This window comes from Leopardus geoffroyi, chromosome D4 (genome assembly GCF_018350155.1).
Source record: "Leopardus geoffroyi isolate Oge1 chromosome D4, O.geoffroyi_Oge1_pat1.0, whole genome shotgun sequence".
NCBI classification, from domain to species: Eukaryota; Metazoa; Chordata; class Mammalia; order Carnivora; family Felidae; genus Leopardus; species Leopardus geoffroyi.
Genome location: NC_059342.1, coordinates 68,194,397 through 68,218,870, shown reverse-complemented (window position 1 = coordinate 68,218,870; position 24,474 = coordinate 68,194,397). Strand labels below are relative to the sequence as shown.

General features: G+C 40.4%; 1 protein-coding gene across 16 annotated transcripts in view; it reads right to left on the bottom strand.

The window, feature by feature from the left end:
- Positions 1-24,474, bottom strand: part of ZNF462 (zinc finger protein 462) — a 140,580-nt gene that overhangs the window by 84,998 nt on the left and 31,108 nt on the right. Inside the window, exon 1 of one of the 16 annotated variants that reach the window (XM_045470063.1) lies at positions 2,854-4,748. The exons of the other annotated variants lie outside the window; for them this stretch is intronic. The gene's annotated coding sequence lies outside the window, so the exon portion shown is untranslated. Of the gene's footprint in view, positions 1-2,853; positions 4,749-24,474 lie in introns of those variants that run through there. 16 annotated transcript variants of the gene reach the window in all.

The window sequence follows — 24,474 nt, the reverse complement described above, 5'->3', positions numbered from 1 at the left end:
GCACGCACACGTGCAAGAAGTGAGAGCAGGAGGAGAAGAAGGGAACGGGGGAGGCACAGAGACAAAGAGAGCCGGACGTGAGGATGACCCATCCATCAACCAGACTATGTTTTCGCAGCAGATGGTAATCCTCTGAGAAACCAACAACAAGGAGAGATGAGAAGTTAGCTCTGCGTATCTGCCTGTTTCATCCACCCAGCAAGAGGAGCAATACTGAAACACTAAACTAGACACTGATCTGCTACAAAATGATGATTTAAAGCTAAAAGCCCTGATCTCCTACCTACTAACTTCATTTAAAAACACAGTCATAATGAGATTAGCAATACTTTTTTTTTTTTCCTCACTGACCCAATCAGCAAAAGCAAAAGCAAAAGAGGAAGCTTCAGAACTAACTAAAAAGAAATGCCATTTCAGAAGGTCCTGGGGTGAATCTACAAATCAAACAAGCCCCTCCATCTCCTGCCCCCAATGCAGGATTTCCAGGCCCCTCAAGGTCAAACGGGTGTCAGTGACTAGACCCTAACACCACCCGCGATGAAAGCTGCTCTGGTAACATGGATTCATTCTCGAATAACCTAGTGCCTAAGTGATTAATCCTCTCAACACGCACGAAGCCCCTAGACCATTCTAATTATTCATTACTCTTCAGTACTACTTGTTATCGGTGATTGGTTTTGTTCCATTTACATTTCTAGTTTGGGGATTTCAAAAGGTGGGGTTTGGATGAGAAACCCTAAATCCAAATTTCCATATCTGATAAACTCCTAAAGACATATTTAAAGAAAACCCAGAGATCTTGTTCAGGATTTGGAATACACACAGGAGAATGGGGAGAGGGAGTTGCTCCGTCAATGACACTGCCTGCCCACCCACTTTCTGTGCTCAGAACCCCAGGGATCCATCATGCCTCCGCAAAGGTGAAAGGGGGCAGCTTTCCCACAGCTTGACTGCGTGTCCTCCGGCTCACGGCCCAGACATACCTGGAGAGGGGGAGGCATCTTTGATGGCTCACAGTGTTCTTCCAACCTGGGCGACCATCAACCCTCGCCCAGGGCAGCTTGACGAACACGCTTCCCTAGGCCTGCATGGCCCAGGAGCAGAAACATGGTCTTCAAGTCAAAATCCCAACTGTCTCCAGGAAGTGCCCAAACTAACACGTGCAGGCCTTACCCGGATCAAACCTGTTCTCTGATGAAGGACTGTTGACCAGAAATAAAGCTGTGAGGCACCACAGCCACGGGAATTCAGTAGCAACTAATTATAACCTTCAAAGCCTTTGAGAAATAGAACCAGAGACACCATAAGGTGCTTTTCCTCTGTCCACTCCAGAAACCTAGTTTCAGTTATAAGGCACTGAGCTCCCCAGTTCTCCGGAATCTCAAGTCTGATGAAAGGTTTTAGTTAGCACCTGTTGTTTGTGCTTCTCTTACTTTCCAATGAATGGAAAAACCAATTATCCAAGGCCTGGTAGTGGAATGCATAAACTCTGGAATAGTTCAGCTAGAAAAACAGAAACATCAAGAACCTAAAGATCATTCCACAAATACATTTGCAGATCGGAAAAGGCTGATACAATGAGGTCAAGGAGCTATGGCATGTGTCGGGACATTAACATTTCTAATTATGAGCCCCGGCACTACCATGGTTTGGTAGGAAGGAAGGATTTTCATGCTTAGGCTGAAAAATGGGGGGAAACCACTAACTCATCCACTTGAGAATGTGGGCTGCTGTTCTTAAAACAAGGCGTATTCTACATCACTACTTATCATTTACCCTTGTCGTGGTCAAAGTGGGAGTTCTAGTAATTTAAAAATCTTTTAAAGCATCTTTATAAACAGGACTGGACTGAGAAATTGACGTAAAACTTCCTTTCAGGACCGAGAACAGTAGTGATAGGATCAAACTGACAAATGCAAATATGGAATCTCTGTGTGTGTGTGTGTGTGTGTGTGTGTGTGTGTAATAATTAATTTTACTGATTTAATTTGACCTCAGATATGGGTGTGTGCCCTCCAAATTTAACAGGGACTCTGTCTATTAGAGCAGAATCAGCATCTTCCAAGTAAGTCCAAATGATTTATGTACTCCTCCCATGTTCTAGTTAAAAATAAATAAATAAACCCACAAAATAAACCAACAAAGAACTTCTGACAACAAACTACCTCCATCGATCCCACAGCATTCGGTACTACCATAGATCCTGGCTCACCATGTGGTGTCTTCAAATGTCCTATCAAATGTTTATACTGTTTGCTACATGATCTAAGCAGTTCTGTGTACTCTTGGCAATTCACCACACTAATGAAAGGTTTAACATATCAGGGAGGATAAATAATTAAGGAATTCAGAAGGGAGACACAGCTGTTCTTCAAAACCAAATTTTCAGAAGAGAAAGGATTAATTTGCAATCACATATGTAACCCCCAATATGATACTGAATTTAAATAGTAGCAGAGAAATACCATGAGACCCTGAGTCCTGCCAATGCACGTAGCCTCTGTTCTGTGTGGTCAGCCCGGTCCATCTGTGGACCTCGCACATGAGCGCAAGTCTGAAGCAGGCAATCTGCAGATGAATAGCCCACTCACTCTCTGGCCCACGATGGTACGTTTCAGGGTATCTCTTGCTTCAGCTTTGTTCTGCGTAAAGTTTGCAAGTATCACCGGACATGTTGAGTAATATTTCATAACAGACACCTTTGGGATCATCATTAAAATGAGATGAGCATCTAGGGATACAATCTAAGTGACTAAAAAACTGTCAGATATGTAAATAAGAAGCAATTCTGGCTGAGTGACCTGTTATGAAAGCAGGTAGTGAGTGTCTAACACAGAAAGAGATAGTACATACCTTCTGGAGAATTCATGCATTCCTTTGCAATGATATAAGGCTAATTGAGGCCAACAGGCCAATCGGCAGCCTGCCAGCTCTCCTGTCCTTAGAAAAGGAAGCGTGTGATTTGAACAAGGAGATAAAAGAGGAGAGAAGGGACTAGAAAAGAAAGGGAGGAAGCAGGGTGGTATCTCAGTAGCTTTAGACTTCATTGTCTGTGAAGGGGAACCTGCAGTTTGCTAGATAACTCTAATTCTGAGAAGTGTCCTGACAATATTCTCCTTGAGAAACAAAACAAACCAAGACGCCTCCTCACACTAAAATTCTCAAAACGCAACCGTGACAAATGCGATCTCAGCTCATCTTGTTCTTCCAAATGACGGAAAGCCATTCTCGGTGTTGAATGAATTCTCTGAAATGTCATGGGCCCATCAGGAAGTTCCTTGGAAACTTTGAAGCCACTCTTGCCCCCGCACTGAGAACAAGAGATAACGGATTTCTCTCCTGGAGAGCCAGTCCTCACCCAAACGGCAGAGACAGAAAATCACGGTGTTCCTTTATAGACTCTTCAGAATGCTGGCTGGGTTTCTACAGACACTTTTCACACTACGAGAACTCTCATTATAAAAATTGTAAAATTAAAGGGAAGTTGCAGATATGCTGCTGGGTCTTCATTACAGAACTGATTAAGACGCAGAGTAAGCAGAAGCTGCAGTAAAACTCATCTTGCACCTCAGGAAAGACCAACCCATGCATCGAGTACCTCCTCTGTGGGTTTGAAAGCTTGACTGACCTCAGGCGTTGGGTATGCCTTCATGGCCATAACTGTTTCTGGCACAGAAGGTCTGGCCAACCACACAAAGTCTAAATTCCACAGTTTCAGTGAACGGCTCTAGAAACCATTTTAACAATTCACCTTGTTCTCTATTACCACTCAGAGAAAAACAAATCAAAACCAAAAACTGGGGTATGGCTGTCGACTTGTGGAGGGTAGAAGAAAGCTTTGCTGCAAGAACTCTTCTATTTGGGGAAAAGCCCACAAGAATCCCAATCTAATGCCTCAGAGACTCATTCATTGCCTTATGTATATGGTTTGCTCACAAAATTCAGACAAGTCGCTTCTTTTACATGCGAATTTGTCCAAGTTCGCTCATACCAGTATGGCACACAAGGACCGGATCCAAACACTGCAATGAGCTTCCCAGCCTAACTTCTTATATCTGACAAAACTGACTATACAAGCCTGACACTTGGGTCTGTCTGTCTTTCTCCAAACCCTGCTTCCTGATCTAACTACGCCATCAGGATGAAAGCCCTAAGCAGATTGCTTTCTAGAAAGGTAAACAATGGCTGGGCTTGTGTGGATCATGAACACTTCCAGATCCTCCTACCCAAGGACACTGTGAGCTGCCTTTGTTTTCCCCTTCTTAGCCTCCACCTATATAGCAGAAGCTATCAGAGGCTGCTGTCCTTCCTCCTTAGTAAACTAACCAAATGACCCATTCATATTCATTGGTTGTTCCAACAAATTGATAGAATCTTATAATAGGAAACACACAGTATGTGTTTATGTATGGAACTGGCAAATACCCAAGAATTAGTAATGTTTTTTTAAAAAAATGATAGGCAAGTAATTTCTTTTCCCTTGTAATCTCCAATCAACTTTCAGCAAGTAAGTTTACTCCTAAAAATCACTACCCCTCAAGAACTTCTAAACAGAAAGTTAAGACATTTGTTTGCCAAACCCAAGAGTAGGATTTATCACCATGTGAAAACACAAGAGTGCACCAGTACTCAGCCAAGCTCCACATTCCATAAAACCTTAATAATAAATCTCACTTTTGCCCAACAAATTTGGTTTTTTCAGCTTACTCACTATTGGGCTGCTCTAAAAAAAAAAAAAAAAAAAAAAAAAAAAAAAAAAAAAAGATAGAAAGAAAAAAAAAAAAGAAAACAAAAGATAATACAGAAATGCCTATCCAGCAAGTAAAAGAATTTGTTCCCAGCAGGTGTGAGAACTCTGCCTGCCACCTTCACCTTAAGCAAGTCTTTCAAAGCCTTTACTTGGGCATTTTGCTAAATGAAGAAATCGGATTATACAAAAAGGGAGGGTTGTATAAATTTTCCTTCTCATCTCTGAAAGACTTTTTTTTTGACTTAATTCACTCTTTTACTTTTATTACTATCCAGAAAACAAATGTCCAGTTTTGTATGGCTGACTCCTCATCACTGAAGTTCTATCCTCCAAGAGGCATTCCCTGACAACTCTAGCATTTGTCTACCTAACATTTGACCCCCATGAAACTAAGCCCCCTCTCCACAATGCTCACCACACTCACTTTCTATCACATTCTGCTGCTTTACTTCCTTCACTGTTGACATGATTACCTATTTGTGGTCTGTCTCCCTCCTCTAGAACATAAGCACCCTGAGAGCAAGTCCATTCCTGTCTATTCATATTGGTATCTTCAGCACTGGGGACAGCTCACACAACGGGTTCAGCAAATGTGTTGAATGAATGGAAGAATCAGAGATTCTGAAGGATAAGATTCCAACCAAACATTAAAAGATTGGTCATGGGAGTTATATTCTTTTACTAACCCCATGTTATCACAGAGCAGCGGTGGTCCCAACCAGGGGCAATTTTGCCTCCCTCCCCCACGCCTCCACCACCACCATCAAAAACCCCAGTCCAAGAGTATTTGGCAGTATTGACAGACATTTTTGATTCTCACAACTGGAGGGTGGGGTGCAACTGGCATCTAATGGGTAGATGCCAAGGATTTTCCCCACCACAAAAGAACAATCTGGTCCAAAATGTCAATAGTGGAGAGGTTGGAAACCTTGTGACAAGAGGTCTGTGTTATTTTCAGTCTTTGTATATAACCCACCTGCTTTTGTAATCTTTCCAATGGGGTCCTGGCTGGGGTATCTCTGACCAAGATGATCAGCAAATTCTCTCCCAGCACAAAGATTTTATGATGCTATGGTTCTAAATGACCTAGGTAGCCTTCGGGTCATAGATCACAAGTTTTTATAGTTTTATTTTTTTCTGATTTGGGTATTTTACTAAAAATTTCTCAAGAAAAATGTATGATTAAGATGAGTGTGGGGTGCCTGGTGGCTCAGTTGATTGAGTGTCCAACTTCAGCTCAGGTCATGATCTCACAGTTTGGGAGTCTGAGCCCCACATCGGGCTCACTGCTGTCAGCCCAGAGCCTGCTTCTGAACCTCTCTCCCCTTCTCTCTCTCCCCCTCCCCAACTCATTCTCTCTCTCTCTCTGTCTCTCTCTCGTCAAAAATAAACATTAAAAAAAAAAAAATTTAAAAAAAGTTAAGTGACTGGGCCACCTTTCTTTAGTGATAAGGCCCTTGCACTGTTGATGATCCCATGAGCTTTGAGCATAAGGGGTCAATGTCATTAACAGGGTCAAATTCAACACTTAACATGTGGTCTCCAACTAAAATTTCTGTGGAAAACACGATGCACATTTTCTCCTCTTTAATATGTAAAATTATCTTCTTTCAAAGTGATTGGGCCCCAGACTAGTCAAAATCACTCTTCCGAGGACAAGTAATGTGTTCCTTTGGTTCTTATACCCCCAGGGCCAAGCACAGGTCTGGTCCTGATGAGATTTACGGTATGCATGCATGTATACGTGCCTGCTTCCCAGGAGAAGACTCGCCGGTGGTACCAACCGATAGCCAAACTTTTAACAACCTAAGCCAATTCCAGAGAACCTCCCATGACCAAAAGAACAAAACTTCACGCGATACAATACTTCTCCTCCACTCCAACTCATGCATGAAACTCAAGAAGCCACATCATGATAATTAGCTGCCTACTGGGGTACAAGGATTTCTAAGTCTTCCCTTGTCCCTGATTTGAGTAAGGGACCATCATTCTTTTCCTCATCATCCATAGGGAAAGTGCTCTGGCTGCATCATTCCACCCATATAATTATAACACTGTTAAGCTCCGCTGAACTGATGTGACACTTGGCATCATCACCTGGGGCTATTCTTGAGACTACTTGGTTGCCTTCCTTCCACAAAAAAAAACTTTTAATTCTTGTTTGCAAAGATTCTAGAAAGCCTGAGGAAAAATTCTCCCCTATAGCTCAAAACTATATAAACATTTTCAGTGGAGGGAAGTATAACAAAATTAAGTAGGAGCAGAATTTTCTCTCCTTTGTTTCCCTGAAAATATTGAAACAATATATTACTCGCGCCTTCCTTAAGTCAAATCGAAGAATTCACTCTAAGAAGTTAATAACCTCTAGGCTCATAATGTCCACTAGAGAGGGGATCTTAAAGAACAGATAGTTCAACTTGGTCCAATGTCTTCACTTTTTAGATAGGGAAACTAAGATCTCACGAAAAATAATCTGCACAAGGCTTATAGAACACAAATTCTCGGAAGCCAGAAAAAAAATATGTATCTTTTGAATTCCATCATTTGAAAGTTTGAGTAAAGGCACTCTATAAATGTTACTCAGTTTGTTAATAGCTATTCACACTTAAAGTCCATGCCATGCCCCATATATTCTCACTAACAAGAGCCTTCATTCACTGGGAAGGCAGGCTCCAGAATAACCTCCAGTGTTTCCTCTGTTCTGAATTCTACACTCAGGAGAGTAACTGAAAAGGTGCAAAATCCATAGTCTGCAGTTTGACTGTTCAAAGACCTTCTTAGGCATGCAAACAGTGTGTTCCTACTTTGGAAACACATTTGGAAGACCGAAAGTTGCTGACAAAGGTATACACAGAAGAACAAGAGCTATAACACTGAATTATCTTTCTTCAGAATCCAACCTCATGGAATCGGAACAAGGTTACGTAGTAGCTTTATGCCTGCCAAATCTACCCCATGAGGAACATCGTCTTGTTTCTTATGGAAAATGTGCACTGCCAACAAAGTCACTGAAGAGGCTGGCTGAATGAGTCTTAAGGGTATCTGGAAATATCAGGGTCAGTTCTTTTAAAATGGGAAGGAGAAGAACAGTCCGTCCGACAAATGGCTGGCAAGGAAGCCAGTCTTCTCATAGCACATCTAGTGGTGGCTCGGACCAATAATTCCAGAGCACTGTTGATACCAGATTTTACTTCAAGTTATATATTATATTCGGAAACCAGCCACAACGTGGAATATTTTACCACATTTACATATATACGTACGCACGTATTTGTCATCTATTTATCTATATTCCTAGTAGACATCTATACTCCTGTATTGGATATTAAAAAAGCTAATGTATCAGAAAGGCTGGGAATCATCTTTAACTTTTTAAATATTCTCCATAAAGTGTCTCGTACAAAAAGGTCGCTTATTGTAATGAAGAGAATGGCTTAGAGATCAAGAAGAAACTGAGATCTCTAAGTTTTTTCATGATTTCCTTTCAATACTGTTACACACATTTTGAAGGCCCAAGTAATTCCCATTACTTAGGACAATGATTCTCAAAGTGGGGTTCCTAGACCCAGCCCAGCCTCAGCATCACCAAAGAACTTGTTAGAAATGCAAGTTTTCACACTCCTCTCCAGACTTAATGTGTCAGAAACTCTGGGGGTGGCCCAGCAATCTGTATTTTAATAAGCCCTCGGGGTGATTCTGAGGCTCACTCAAGTCTTAAGATTAAGCTCAAATCCTTCTTCCTGTATGAAACCATCCCTGAGACCAACTCTACAATGGTCCTTCTCCAATGGACGGGGAACCTTACTAATAAATGCCGTTGATTGAATGAATACAATAATAGCTATAGAGTCTTCCAAGAGCCTAAGAGAGGACCAATGTTTGCAAATATTTCACTTCTTTTTTGGCAATTAGTGGGAAAAGACTAAGTTGAGGAATCTAGCATCAGAAGCTATTAAGGGCACATTAAGAGGCAGAGTTCCTGTCTTTGAAACAGTGAATATTGTGGCCAATACAATGCTCAGATTGATGTTCATCTCCCTTAAAAACTTCCAAACAGTTCATGACATGATGTCCTTGATATTTGTAGAGAGGGATGTGGCGATCCACAAAGGAAAAAATTGTGGAGTACTTTATCCAGAAAATACTAAGAGCTCAGTAAATCCTCAAAACCCTAGACTCTTCCATGATAGGAGGCTTTCGTGATAAACAAAATCTTATTAGGAAGCACCTCCAAACTTGGAGTGGTTATTTGATTTCGCACTAAAGCTAGAGTACAGGGCTAAATCTGCAGTAAGAATCAACATCTGAAAACACAGATGTGTTTGGAAATCCCTCAAAGGAAGGATGTGTGCTTTAAGCTAACCAAGGGACTCCCAGAAAAAAATGGTGGCTAATTGTCTCAAATTGCAAACAAAGGCTTGGCTGAAGGGAAAAAAAGAGGACAACATAAACAAAGGAAAAAAAAAAAGTTTGGCAACACCAAAATGACAGATCAATGGGGCCCTCAAATCAAAAGCAGGACTTAAAGCTTAGATTCATAGAATTCAGAGGTAAAATTTACCAACGGTGTCTTGCCCAGGAACCTAACCAGAGGACCACAGTAGACTACTCAAGGGGTATAGAAGTTAAAACGACCCATCAAGACCTAAACTGAGGCTCTGAACACAGAATTCAGCAGGACTTAAGGAGAAAATTTAAAGAGATATTACCTTTCCTACTTGGGGGCCAAGAGCAGGTTCAGACAGTTATGTTCCAATAAGAGATAAATTAGAAAAAAATGAGCTGAGGTTTAAAAAGAGAGAGAGAGAGAGAGAAACAGTATGGAAAAGACCAATGAATAATCTATTTTGAAAGAACAGGGCACAGATGAAAATTACACACAACAATTAACAGAGATACTATAAAAGAAGAGATCAAAGATAAGATGATAAGACATCAGAATGAGATGAAAGAGGAGCTGGCAATTGAAGAAAGAAACTGACAACAAAAATAGTATCATTGAAGAACCAATAAATATATTAAAGTAGTAACAGACAAATCCACAAACCAAAAACAAAGTTGATGATGTGGAAAACAGTCTTCAAAAACCTACACAAAGCACAGAGAAAAAGGACAAGTAGATGAAAGCAGGTAGAGAAGATGACAGATAAGAAGGTTTGAAAACAGAGATCCAACATACAGATAAAAGGTATTCTAGAAGTAGACAGCAAAACAAAACAGAGCAAAACAAAATACACTCGAATCTGTGATAGAAAATAATTTTGTTGAAATAAAGAAATATCTGTGGTTTTGGGAAAATGTAACAGAGAATCATCAAAATTGAGACATCCTGGTAGTTACAGAATTTCAAAGATAAACAATGAAAGCTATAAAATCAAGATATTTTAATATGGGTCAATTATACGGGGGAAAGTCTGGACTTTGTGACAGGAACATTCAATGACAGAAGTGAAGGGATGTCTACAGAGGCTTGATTGAGAAAGAGAGAGGAGCATGTTGAGTAAGTTCCCAACTAACTTTGCAACCATGTTTAAAAGTAGTAAGAAAGCATTTTCCTTTTTTTTTTTTTTTTTTAATTTTTTTTTTTTCAACGTTTATTTATTTTTGGGACAGAGAGAGACAGAGCATGAACGGGGGAGGGGCAGAGAGAGAGGGAGACACAGAATCGGAAACAGGCTCCAGGCTCTGAGCCATCAGCCCAGAGCCCGACGCGGGGCTCGAACTCACGGACCGCGAGATCGTGACCTGGCTGAAGTCGGACGCCTAACCGACTGCGCCACCCAGGCGCCCCATAAGAAAGCATTTTCAATCAGCAGTCAAGGAATGCAGCACTTACTATTAACTCTCCTTCAATATCTACTCAGTGATGGAAGATATCCAACCAAGAGAAAATTCAAAATTGAAGTCTCAAGAATATGGAATGTAGAGGTAAACAGAGGATGTGAGCACTGAGTCCTCTTACATCCAGAACTAAGACTGAGTAATTAATAATAATTGCAAAACAAGATTATAATCCCTTCAATGCAGTAACTATAGTAACAATACATTATTCCATAGAATAACAATAACATTAAATAGAATTGGGAAAAATCCTTTTTAAAAGATGTTTTTAATGTTTATTTATTTTTGAGAAAGGGAGAGGGAGAGAGAGAGAGAGAGAGAGAGAGAGAGAGAGAGAGCGCGCACCAGGGAGGGGCAGGTAGAGGGGGACACAGAATCCAAAGCAGGCTCCAGGCTCCGAGCTGTCAGCATAGAGCCTGACACAGGGCTTGAACCCACAGTCTGTGAGATCATGACCTGAGCTGAAATCGGAGGCTTAACCAACTGAGCCAGGGAAATAAAATCCTCGAGGAAAATAGCGGAAACAAAGAGGAAGACATTAGAGGATACATATAAGTGGAAGAATATCCTCAACTTTCATAGTAGAACATATAAAAATACTCGATATTGCTTCCTTCTGAAGTTAATAAATCTCCCAGTAAAGATATAAAGCACATTAGAATTAAAAATTTAATTAGTAATAAAAATACAGACTATATAGATTTTAATTTTTTTAATCAAAGAGAACACAGACCATGTAGTAAAAGACAGAAGTCAAAAGAAATGGCACAGAAATATACTAGTAATTAAATTCACTAGAATCAAGTATATATGTTATAGCAATAAAAGCAAGCTGGATAAATCCTCCTATGGAAAATATCCCCAGAGTAGATTAAAAAACAAACTCTAATTCCACTTGGTCTATAAGAGACACATATACTAAAAAAGACAAAAAAGTTTGAAAGTAGTAATGATGTAAAAGACACATCAAGAAAAGGAAAAGTAGAGATCATGATCAATATTATTCAAAATTAAACTCACAAAAAAGCTTTTAAGCTTATCTTTAATTTTTACGGAAATTAAGGGTAAGAAGGAGAAAATATTCTCAGTAACGGAAAATAAATAATCATTGCAAAAAGAAAAACACTTAATAATGTAAAAAAGTACAATCCACCATGAAGATTTATCATGAACATTTACACTCCCTAACATCACCAAATAAATAAAGAAAATGGCAACAAATAAGAAGGAATAGGCATATGCACTTAATAGATTAAATGAAGAAAGACAACTAAGAAGAGAATTAATAGAATTAAGTTCAGAGACACATTCCAAATTCTATACCCTGGACACAGGAAACACATTTTCATTTCAAGCAACTGTGGGGCATTACAAAGATTTTCAAACACCCATGGAGGTTTACAAGAGACTATCATGTCAGAATTAGGAGATAATAAATGACCAACAGAAAAAAAGTCCATCACTTCTACTTACAATGCAATAAAACTGGGAGTGGGTGGAAGGACAAAAACTTCCAAACACACTTGGAAAATTCTTTTTAACATTCTCCTAAACAATTTCCGGATTAACCAGAAATAAAAACTCAACTACAGAATGTGACTTTAAAAATGTTATGTATAGGGGCGCCTGGGTGGCGCAGTCGGTTAAGCGTCCAACTTCAGCCAGGTCACGATCTCGCGGTCCGTGAGTTCGAGCCCCGCGTCGGGCTCTGGGCTGATGGCTCAGAGCCTGGAGCCTGTTTCTGATTCTGTGTCTCCCTCTCTCTCTCTGCCCCTCCCCCGTTCATGCTCTGTCTCTCTCTGTCCCAAAAATAAATAAACGTTGAAAAAATAAATAAATAAATAAAAATAAATAAAAATGTTATGTATATAAAATATGGAATTTGGTAAAAGCTGTACTTAGAGGACATTTCATAGTTCTATAAAAATTGTGAATCAAGAAATAACAATTCTTATAAGAACCAAGAAATAGTACTAAATGAATTAAACATCCAATGCAAGTAAAAAAAAGAAGGAAGAAAAGTAGAAAAAAAAGGATTTAATTAAGATAAAGATAGAAAACCAAGAATTAAATTTAAAAAAACAATAAAACTGACCATATAACCACAATTTTTAAAAATCTAATACTATTGGGGCACCTGGGTGGCTCAGTCGGTTAAGTGTCTGACTCTTGATTTCAGCTCAGATCATGATCTCATGATTCATGGGATGGAGCCCTGACAGCAGGGAGCCTCTCTCTGCCCCTGCCCCTGCACAGTACCCCCCACCCCCCTTCAAAATAAATAAGCTTAAAAATTTTAATCCTGTATAAAATTAAAACTTCTAGCTAGCCTAATAAGAAAAAAGGTGTGTGGGGGGTGGGTGAGGCACAAATACAGAGAATTAAGGATAAGAAGCAGAAAATATTCACAAATGTAAATGAAAATAAATAAATTACTGTATACAACTCATAGTAATACTTGCAAACCTAAGTGCAACGGATGATTGTCTAGAAACATGTATTACCAAAATTAATCCAAGAAGAAACCATACGAATGGAAGACTAGGAAAGAGACAAAGAGCCAGCCCAATCACAAGAGAACCTTCAAAGAATCATTAAATCAGGTATTTTTGAAACTGGTTCAAACCTAGAGTCTTAAGAGTTTCATCAATGTATTTCCACAGCTAGTGTTAACACAAATAGCAAAGCTTGCTTAAAAACAATAATTATAGGGGCGCCTGGGTGGCGCAGTCGGTTGGGCGTCTGACTTCAGCCAGGTCACGATCTCGCGGTCCGGGAGTTCGAGCCCCGCATCAGGCTCTGGGCTGATGGCTCAGAGCCTGGAGCCTGTTTCTGATTCTGTGTCTCCCTCTCTCTCTGCCCCTCCCCCGTTCATGCTCTGTCTCTCTCTGTCCCAAAAAAATAAATAAATAAAAATGTTGAAAAAAAAAATTTTTAAAAAAATAAAAAAAATAAAAAAAAAAAACAATAATTATAATCATAATACAAGCAACCAATACACAGATAAATATTGAGGCAAGAATTCAGATAAAATCCAAGTGCACATTAAAGAATACTACTCCATGATCAAGTGGGATTCACTGCAGGAAGGCAGTATTTCAATACCAGAAAATCTATACTCTCCTACATTAAGAAGTCAAAGGAGAAAAAATAATGTGATCAATACAGAGCATACTAGACAGCATTTGATGAAATTCAGGATCCACTTCTAATAAAAATGGGTTAATAAGATAACACACACACACACACACACACACACACACACACACCCCTCAACTTCATGCTTAATGATAAAACATTAGAAGAATTCGAGTTAAAAACCAGACAAGGATTATCACAATTACAGAGCATGGTTGTGAAAATGCTAGCCAATGCATTTGTACACGAAAATAAAGTAAAATAACACTTGGAAAAGAGGAGATAGTTTCCAAAATTTATAAAATAGTTAAAGGACCTGGATGTGGGCCCAGGTGAATAACACTATAACTTTCTACTTAATAATTTAAAACTTTTTCAACAAGACTTTATTACTTGAACATTTAAAACACTCATCAAATGGAAAGCACTGTAGTGATTTGGCAGGATATTGGTTATCAATGGCTTTATTAGAGCTCACCTTACTAAAGATGTTAACTCTCCTGCCAACCCTGGCATTCCTTTTTCTCCCTTGTTTGGGACTCTTTAGTAACCCCTTAAATCAGTAATCTTAGGGGCACCTGGGTGGCTCAGTCGACTCAGTGTTCAAATTCAGCTCAGGTCATGATCTCACAATTTGTGAGTTCAAACCCCACGTCAGTCTCACTGCTGTCAGTGTGGATGGAGCCTGCTTAGGATCCTCTCTCTCTCTCTCTCTCTCTCTCTCTCTCTCTGCTCCTCCCCCACTTGCTCTCTCACTCTCTCTCTCACACACAAAAATAAACATTTTTTAAAAAATCAGTCATCTCAGGTGAGCCATATCTGGTGATTTCAGGAATTCCCATCTTAAAGTCAAGAAGATAATTTTTAATTGATTATATCCACATAAATTAATTTTCAAGCAACAAATTGCTCTACCTACACACTGAAAAATCTTTCAGTTCTGTGAAAAGAAAAATTACACTTCATCTCCTTTAAGGAATTTAAGGTGAAAGGAAGACTGTGACAATGAACTCCTGAAATCAAAGTATGAAGCCCAACTCATTGTCTTTCCCTCATAACCACATGGAAAAAAAATCTCAACATTGGTCTAAATCAGTGTTTTCTCTCAACTTCTCCTTGACCTCAGATTGACGTCCCTATAAATTCTTGGTTTCAATTCTACCCAGCAGCCTGATGTTTACCTGCCTTCTGTTCTTCACTATGTCTGACAAGAAAAAGAAGTTTCCATCTTCTGTCTGCCTTTCCCTTCCTCATCCCAAGAGGGGGACCCATCCTATCCCTCTTCCCTTGCCACAGTGGAAGATGTGCTCCCACTCTTCATATGCCAGGCTGATTCCTCAACTTGGGCCCCTGATCCAGTCCTCTCCTGCCTCATCAGAGAGCCCACCTGATCCGGATTTTCAATTTCTCTCTGAATATTAGCCAAGCCACTCCCATCTTAAAACTCTCTCTCATCCAAGAGGAAAACCTACTCACGCATACTCAGATACATACAAGCACACCCACTCAACCCATGTCCCTCTGGCCTCTCTTCTTCCCTGGGGAAACAATACAGTTACAGTCCAAAATGCCTGGGGCTGAATCCCAATTCCATGATTTAGTAGCTATGTGAATCCTTGATGAATTACTTAAACTCTCCAAACCTCTGGGGCACCTTCATGGCTCAGTTGGTTAAGCGTCTGACTCTTGATTTTGGTTCAGGTCATGATCCCAGGGTTTGTGAGATGGAGCCCTACATCGGGCTCTGCACTGAGCATGGAGTCTGCTTGGGATTCTTTTTCTGCCCCTCCCAGGCTCATGTGTGCTCACTCTCTCTCTTTCTCAAAATAAATAAACACTTAAAAAATGAATAAATAAACTCTGCAAACCTCCATTTCCTCATCCATACAAGGAAATCCACAGCTCACAGGGTTGTTGTGTGCAATAATCTGGACAATGAACATAAAGCATTTGATATAGTTTCTGACATATATGATGGTGTAATTATAACTGCCATTACTACCATGAATCCCCCTTTTCACAGACAAACTGTTTTCCTGCTCCTTCTCCTTCAGTCCTCTACATCTGGCATTTTTTTTTTAATCTTCATTTTTGAGAAAGAGAGAGAGTACAAGTGGAGGAGGAAGAGTGGGAGAGAGAGAGTAGGAGACACAGAATCTGAAGCAGGCTCCAGGCTCTGAGCTGTCAGCACAGAGCCCAACGTGGGGCTCAAACTCACAAACTGCGAGATCATGACCTGAGTTGAAGTCAGAGGCTTAACCAGCTAAGCCACCCAGGCGCCCCTACGTCTGGCATTTATAAGTAGCATTCTACTAAAACAAATTCCCTATGGTCAGGAACAACCTTCTTAGGGCCAATGAGAGGATACTTTTTATCTAACTGAATCATTACTTCCACACCATTCTCCACCAGAGCCACGCTTCCCTTTAAGTAACTCTCTTCCCTGGACACCTAAGACTCTCTCCACCTTGAGCCCCTTTCCCAGCACCACCAGTTTACATTCATCCCTCAGTCTCAGGTCAGCCCAGGGTTTCTCAACCTTGGTACCATAGGCATTCAGGGCCCAGATTATTGATTGGTTTGGGTGGGGACTGTCCTGGGCAATACAAAATGTTTGGCAGCACCCTGGCCTCTACTTACTAGATACCAGTAATGTCTCCATCCTCTACCCCCAACAACTCCAGTAGCGAAAACCAACAGTGTTTTCCACTGGCTGAAAAATCATCTCCAGTTGAGAACCCCTTTCTCTAGAAAGCCCTGCCTGGCACTTCAGGCCTGGGGTCAGACCCTTTCTAGATGTCCCTAAATCTCTCAAGCATTTTTCACAGAGTACCACCTGCTTAATTTCCTGTCTTCCCACACCGTACTATGAGTTCCTTGAAAGCTAGGACTGTGTATGTTTCAACCCAAGCCTTGGCCAATGACAGGAACCTACATGCTCTCCTTCCTTTACTTGGAAGCAAATTTATTATGAGACATACTTTAACACAGATTTTCAAGGGGAAAAAAAAATCCATGCATACTAAATATAAACTTTAATTGTAACAAATGCATCCTTTTTGAGAATTATAAAGGTAGAGAAAAGTGTAGTCTTAGTACCCAGGAATAAGGAATCAAGCTGGGCTGGCGGGCTGTGTGCATGTACATTTGTGTGTACATGTGTGGAGGGGTGTGCTGACAGAGAAGTGGAGATTAGAAATAGAGATTTCAGCCTCAGCCCCATGTGGCCTTGAGCTAGGGGCCTTGTGGCTGGAGGCCATCCTAAGGGAGATCAGCAGGACCCTCTGCTGGCCTCTTTCCCTCTGTATTCTCAAGCACAAGGCATCTCCTTCCTTATCTCAATGCTGTCCTTGTCTTAAGCCTTCCCAGCTGATCTGGAGGGTTTTTTTTAACTTAATGATATGTTTCTACCTTCATCCTCCTTTTCTCATATCCTTGTGTACATGACCATGCTCCTTATACTGTTCCTGCCTCTGGCAATGAAATTTCAGATAAAGTAGAGTGTCCTTACAAAATACCATAAAACATTACTGCATTCCAGAAGACTGGTGTATTTGGGGGGATGAGAAATGTCAGGATTGAAGAGAACTAACTGGTCTCCCCAGACAGTTTATTTCTCCAGAATAACTAAAAAAAAAAAGTCTTTAAAGACCCACATATGAAAGTAGAATGAGGTCACTGATGGCCAAGGTTCAACACAACATGGGCAAAGCTCTTGTCACCAAAGCTAAGAACCCCAGGCATCCAACTCCTTTGCCCACATTATAAAACCTGTACTTCTCCTTAAGGAATTTTTAGGGGAAGTGTTCCTTAACATTTCAGATAAATGAAAAAATAAGTTGCAAAACAATGCATCGTCTATTGCTATTTAAATGACAATGGTAGTAACATGCTAGGATATAAACATAGGAAAAGAGAGGATATATGTCCCAAACCCCTAACAGAAGTTTTCTCTGTGGGTGGGGTTAAAAAGAACTTTCACTTTCTCTGAATTCCAAACTTCTATAATGTTTGTGTATGTTTTGGTTATTACAAGCTGGAAATTCTTTTTAAGGTTTAAGTGTTTTCAGAGAAATAAGTAAACAAACTAAACAGTCTCTCAGTTCCAACAAGTCAGCCCACATTTTAGGGAAAGGGTGGGTGTGTGCTCACTTTGGTGTTTAAATACTTAATATGTGTCCACACAATAACGTGGGCACGTGAACAAAAGGGGTACAGCCAAGATGAACCACGGAACACTAACTGCCAATCAGCAAATAGACGAAACATCAGTGCTTTGCTAGCTCTCTTCACAGACTTCAGACAGGAGCAGAGGTGTCCCACGCGATTTGAAAAAGCAAAGTTTAGCAGAAACACATAACTGAACACAAACCTGAATCAATCGGTTGACCCCACCGACTGGCCATTCCATCTAATGTCTCATTCTATTCCGACAGTCCCTACGGAGGACAATGATTCCTCCCTGAATCTATCCCCAAATAGGTAGAAACATCTTAAATATCCCTCCAGGAAATATTAGAAGCAATATAATCCATTACCCCCTGGAGATATATGGGCCACCACTCATGACCATCTCATCCCACAGCTGAGATAAGGTGGGAAATCTGAGACTCGGTGAGGTCAAGTTTGGCTTAGAAGTGTCTTGTCACTGCCAAGGGCCATTTCATCACACATCTAGACTAGTGATGAGGGAGTCATTGACCTGGTGTTCCCTGACCTCATTGAAAAGAAAAATCATTTTCAGTTAAGCCAAAAACACATATTTATTGATCAGCTACCATGTGCCAATACCATCCATTTATTGAACATGAGAGTGCCTGCTAGGTAGCTGTTATGGTTCTAGACATGACACAAAAACAAGAAACAGGGAGACCTGGGGTGGGGGTACCATGGACAGGTAAAAGGCATGCTTTTTCTCACAGGGGTTAAAATAAAATCGGGATAAGACTAAAAATTTTAAAAACCTAGAGAATGAAGAATTCTCAATACTCTACAACGAAGTATGGATTGTTATGGTACAGTTTCCAAGTACAGAGATGTTTAGAACTGGGAGAGCAGAGGACACAGTGAGTCCAGGGGTTTGATAATGAGTGTTCTCAAAACTAGCCAATATGGTCAGTAGAACCAGCATAGGTTTTATCAAAGAGATGTAATAGGACCTCACCCTAGCAGCCAGGATCTAGCTTTATCACCTACCACTTGACCTTAGTAAAGATACAGAACTGCTTCCTCACCTGTATAAGGGGACTAAAAATATCCATCCATCTTCTAGGGATTAAAAATATGGGGCTAAAAATATCCATCTCCCAGGGATTAAACAGATAACATCTACAGAGTCTCAAATGTCAGATTCTTCCCTCCCTCCCTTCATTGGGAGAACAACAGGGAACTCTTACCATCCTTAATCAGGGGAATGTGATATAATGAAAGCTGTGTCCTCTCAAGATTATTTTGGCAGCACTATGAAGGACTTCTTAGGCCGGGAGGGGAAGACGGGAGGGTGGTAAGACACAAGCTGCTAAGGCAGCTGCTGAGATGGTCCAGGGATGAGATAAAGCAGGTCTGGGCTGGGAAGAGGCACCGGAGGTGAAGAAGAGGGGGTCAAACCTAAACAAATATTTAGAAGGGAAAAAAGGACAGCAGCTAACCCTCTCTCTGTGAACTCTAATAACCAGTTCACCACTTTCTGACCCATCTGGAGTAACAATGCGATGTGGTCCAAGCTCAATTTTTTTTTTTAACGTACGTCAAGAACAGTCAGTTCTTCAGTGATAGATGGAAAATTATATTCCGAACTGTATTTTATTTTTTTAAATTGTTTTTAATGTTTATTTTTCAGGGAGGGCAAGCATGCGCATGAGTGGCGGAGGGGCAGAGAGAGAGGGAGACAGAAGATCCGAAGCGGGCTCTGTGTTGACCGATGCGGGGCTCCAACTCACAAGGCATGAGATCGTGACCTGGGCCCAAGTCAGGTGCTTAACCGACTGAGCCACCCAGGGACACCTTAACTGTATTTTAAAATGAACAGTGCCAGTGAAAGTGTAGAACATCACCCAAGAATTTTAAGAAGTAAGGGTCCTTAGGTTGGAATATTTTAGCCAGATGGTACTCAGAGATGGCGCACCAAGCTGTGATAATAGCGTTCTTATACATTTTCTATCTAACTAGATGGCAAGGAAATCACCCAGACCCGAAATATACTACAGGCCACATATGTAAATTGAATACTTTTAATGGCCAGATACAGATGTAATTAGTTTCAATAACATATTCTATTTAGCTTAATATATCCAAAACTATTATTTCCACAAGTAACCAACATAAACAGATGTTAATGAGATATTTTACATTCTTTCTTAATCTATGAAGTCTCAAAATTCAATATATTTTAGACTTACAGCAAAATCTCCATTTGGACAAGGCATTTTTCAAATGCTCAGCAGTCACATGTGTCTACTACATAGACAACCTTCAAGTACTTGAACAGAGTACTTATTTTCAATAGAGTTTTCACTGGAACTCACCTTGATGTAGTCCCCTACTGCAGCTGAACATCTGGAGAGATTCAAAATGCTAACCTAATCACATCTGTTCCCTGGCTTACAGCCCTGCAATATCTTTACATTTTCCTTAAGATAAAGATGAACCAGTGATGGATCCCTTCCATTCAAAAAGGAAGGTGTCACATTATGTTTTATGGCTTATTGAAATAATATCTTGGTAGCTTATTTCTGTAATAATAGAGATACAAAGGTCTTCCTCAGATCATAATTTCTTTACCTACGCTGTTAAACTGGTTGTTTTCATCATGCGCCAACCCCAGAGATGATCCAGCTAAAAAACACCTTAGGCCAACAAGGGCTATTTTGAACCTGGCACATGGCCTGCCTAGCAGTACCCAGCACGGCAGTTAAGAGCACGGGCCTGGAGCCCACTTGCCCGAGTGAGTTTGAGTCCAGGCTCAAAACGGTAGTACAATTTCATAGAATTACAGTCAGGATTGGATGAGGTGATACAGAAAAATTGTTTGGGCATATAGTCTGTTGCCAATAATTCTTATCCCTTACTTGCATGGACTTCTCTACACCAGAAATGCCGGTATCATGTTTCTCAACAATCTGAGAGGCCTGTAGGCAGCGTTGCACAATGGAAAGAGCACAGCTGAACTGTGTTCACATCCCTGCACGGACACCTAACTGATGTGACCATGTGCAAGGTACTTAACCTGTCTGAGCCTCTGTTTCCTCATATTCAAAACAGAAATCACAATAAAATTGGATCCACTGCACAATAATACAGCTAAGATTAAATCAGACAACAAACATAGTAGGTGATTTGGCCCTTAGAAAATATAATGTCTGCCCTCCCTTGAGTACCAGGAGCATTTCCCCTTTCCCTTCTCCATCAGAGTCCGTTGCTTTGAGCATATCACTTTGGGGGTGATTAGGAGTACACCTCTTCTGAGTGAAGTAAAGGCAAAGGGAAAGTGTCATGACAGGACTGTTTAGTGCTTCAGTAGGCATCTGCTGACTTACCAAATCTTTACCATGTCCTCAATAATCACTAAAATCCAACCTACATAAGCCAATGCAAGCCCTGGCTCTGAGAAGGACTACTCTATGAAGAGCATGGTGATTTCCTTCCATGATGATACATCCTCACAAGGTTTCAGGATGTCTCCTGAATATCCCCAACTTCCTTTAAAAGCCTACAAAGCATTTGTCATTCGTGGGTGAGTCATCCACGGTGTACTGGAAAGGGCTGGTCAGAAGACAAGTTTTGGGACTCTGTCCTGGCTTTCGACCAGCTGTCGCTTTGGCGAAGCCATTTGACCTCTGTAGGTCACAGAGAACACATCTGCTTCATGGAGTTGTTGTGGAGAACACATTTAAATAATCTATACTGAAAGCCCATGGTCTAATTTCTAAAGAGGTTCGCAAATCAATGTAAGGCTGGGATTTACCTAAACCTGATTTCCACACTTTTGTGTCTTGGTGGTGTATTTTGGGAATTTGCTCTGAGATGCAGAAGAGGACTCTTGCTTTTAGGTTAGCCGTGTCATCTCCCACCTTCTGCCCCACTTCCAAAGTCTGCAACTGGAGATCCAGACCTCTGACTCTGAGAGCAGGAATAGGATGAGGCAAAGGAGAAGCCTGGGGCCAGGGTGACTCATGGCTGTGGAACTCATTAACGGGTGGAATGTTCTCCGCATCTCCCTTCCAGGTCAAGTCTCTGGGTTAGCAAGGTACAGATGACAGATGGAGGAAATAGGCATATTTCTGCACAGACCAAATGTTATTTATATATGCATACATACATGCATATGTGTGTGTGTGTGTGTCTCCAAATATGAAAGCAAAGATCTAGAGAAATTATTCCTCTATTGGGCTGTATAAAACTGTAAACATTTATATTTTAAGAAAAGGTGTGTTTTACAAAGTATGGCATCGAATTGTCTTTTTCTCCACTGCCTCAGAGTTTGGCCAATTAAACCCCAGAAATCCTTTGATATGATTAAAATTTTTAACAAAAAGTGTTAAGTGGGAGAAAGAGAACTCTTTAGATAAGCCATTAAAATTCTCAAACACTGTAACACTGAAGGTGGGGATGGTACTAGTTGCAAGAGAAGTTTATGATGCCAAAATTAAAAAAAAAAAAAATGTTGAATATGGTCAAAGACCTAAAGCAAACAAAGCTGTATTACATGCTTGTGTACACAGCTACCTCATCTTTCGTCCAAGCTGCACTCTTGTTAAATGGATACCAGGATTATTCTAGAACAATAGGAAAGGACCTCAAAGGGAACATTCCAAATACTTTGTGCTTGGATTTTCTCACACAGCTGTACTTATTACAACTCTATTAAACCAGCTGCTAATAATTTTCAAATGGTCCATTAGTTCTACCAATGACCTTGGGCCACCACCAATTTCAGACCTCATCTTCATGTCTTAATCAACGGCCTCAAATGGAATCCCCTCTTTCGACAGAGAAATGCATTTTGAAGAAAGACTGTTGATTGCAAAGCTTCTTTGCCATTAGGGAATTTGTATAATGTGGAATTTAACCTACAAACCCCAATCTTCCTAAAAGGAAAATGATTCCTCTGAGATTTCTTCTCTAAAGCAAGGTGAAAACTAAACTTTTTCTTTTTTCTAATTTTTTCTTTGTTTAACAGAACAGAATGCATGGATGGGTCTCTCAGGGCTCTGGAAACCTCTCTTGAATATGCTTGATCAACAATGGGAACTCACCCAGAGCAAAAAATGCCAGGAAAATATATCCTAAGCTCCTTCAGATAAATTTAAGAAAACGTCACCTTCTCTATAACCAAGGGTGTGGAGAGGAAAAGAACTTACAAAAGTGATTTCATTTTCAGATGTGACTTATTAATGGGATTGAAGATGATTCTGAGGGAAATCAATACCATGAAAACAAGAGTGCCAAGATGAAAAGGAATGTCCTTTTCTTAGGCTTGGAACTGAAAATATTTTTCTCTCTCGTGACCATCTTAACTTCAAAAGCAGAAGCAAGGAATGTCAATCCGTATGGAGCTCCGCTGGCTGCTTACCATATTTCCATTCTTTCCACAGAGAAGGGGAAAGGCAGCCCATTGTGTGTCCCCGCCAACAGAGATGAGAAAAAAAATATCACTTGTTTTTAAACTTTCAGAGGACACAGATAACTCACAGAGAATGAAAACACAGAGATGAATAAAGATTTTGGAATTAAATGTTAGATTTTAAAAATCCAGAAAGTTGGAGAATTCAAGAAATGTAAGAACTTCCAGTCACAAAAACCATGGGCTTCATAGTTTGTGTGCTAGGGAAATGTTGTGTTTTGTTTTTTTTTTTTTTTTTCCTCTTTTTGTTATTTCTTCAGTACTTTTGTTCCAGGAAGAACTTTTCTTCATTACTGTAAATATATCAAACAATATCCCATTTCCTCGAAATTGGTCATCTCCTTTTCCAGCCTGAGTATTCTCTTTCCACCTTTGACTTTTTACCAATTCTCATCAAATTAGCCAAAAATCTTGGTTTCCTGTACTAGCCACATTCTTCGTCAAAAAGGAAAAAAAACAACAACAAACTGCCTTATTCTCTACTCAATAAGAAGGGTACAGAGGAAACCATCAGACATTAAGAATGCCATTTAGTCTTCAAGAATAAAGGTGAGAAAGTGGCTTGGGGCATCTCTTTGTTCACTATTGCTGGCAAGTTTCCAGGCAAAAGTATTCAGTAATCTCATGATAATTGGACAACACAGTCTATTATGCACTCCCTGCGATGCTATATTGTTTCATGCCACAGCATGATGCAAGTGACATGAGCTTTGGTGTAGAGGACAAAGGCAGGGAATGACCTCTGGAATTCCATATCAAAGCATATGCCCTCTGACCCTAGACACATTTGGCTAACCTGAGACATTTACCCGTACTGGGAAGGTAAGCCTAAATGTCAGTGTGAGTGGGGAGAAGTCTCCAATATTTCCCATCACAACGGTTTTGAGCTTAGCTGCATAATACAACACATGTATAGCCATGCTTACGGATATGAGTAAAAGAACCGCCAAAGGCAGATATGATAGTACATGATTGAGTGGTTTCATGCGCTTTTTATATGCCCAAAAAGGGACTCCAGGAGCGGATGAAAGAATTTTCCTGAAGACCTTTGGGATGCTCTTCCAAACCAAAAGACTAGAAGATCACCAATGTTACTGGAAGTTCTTCAGGTGATGCTGAGTCG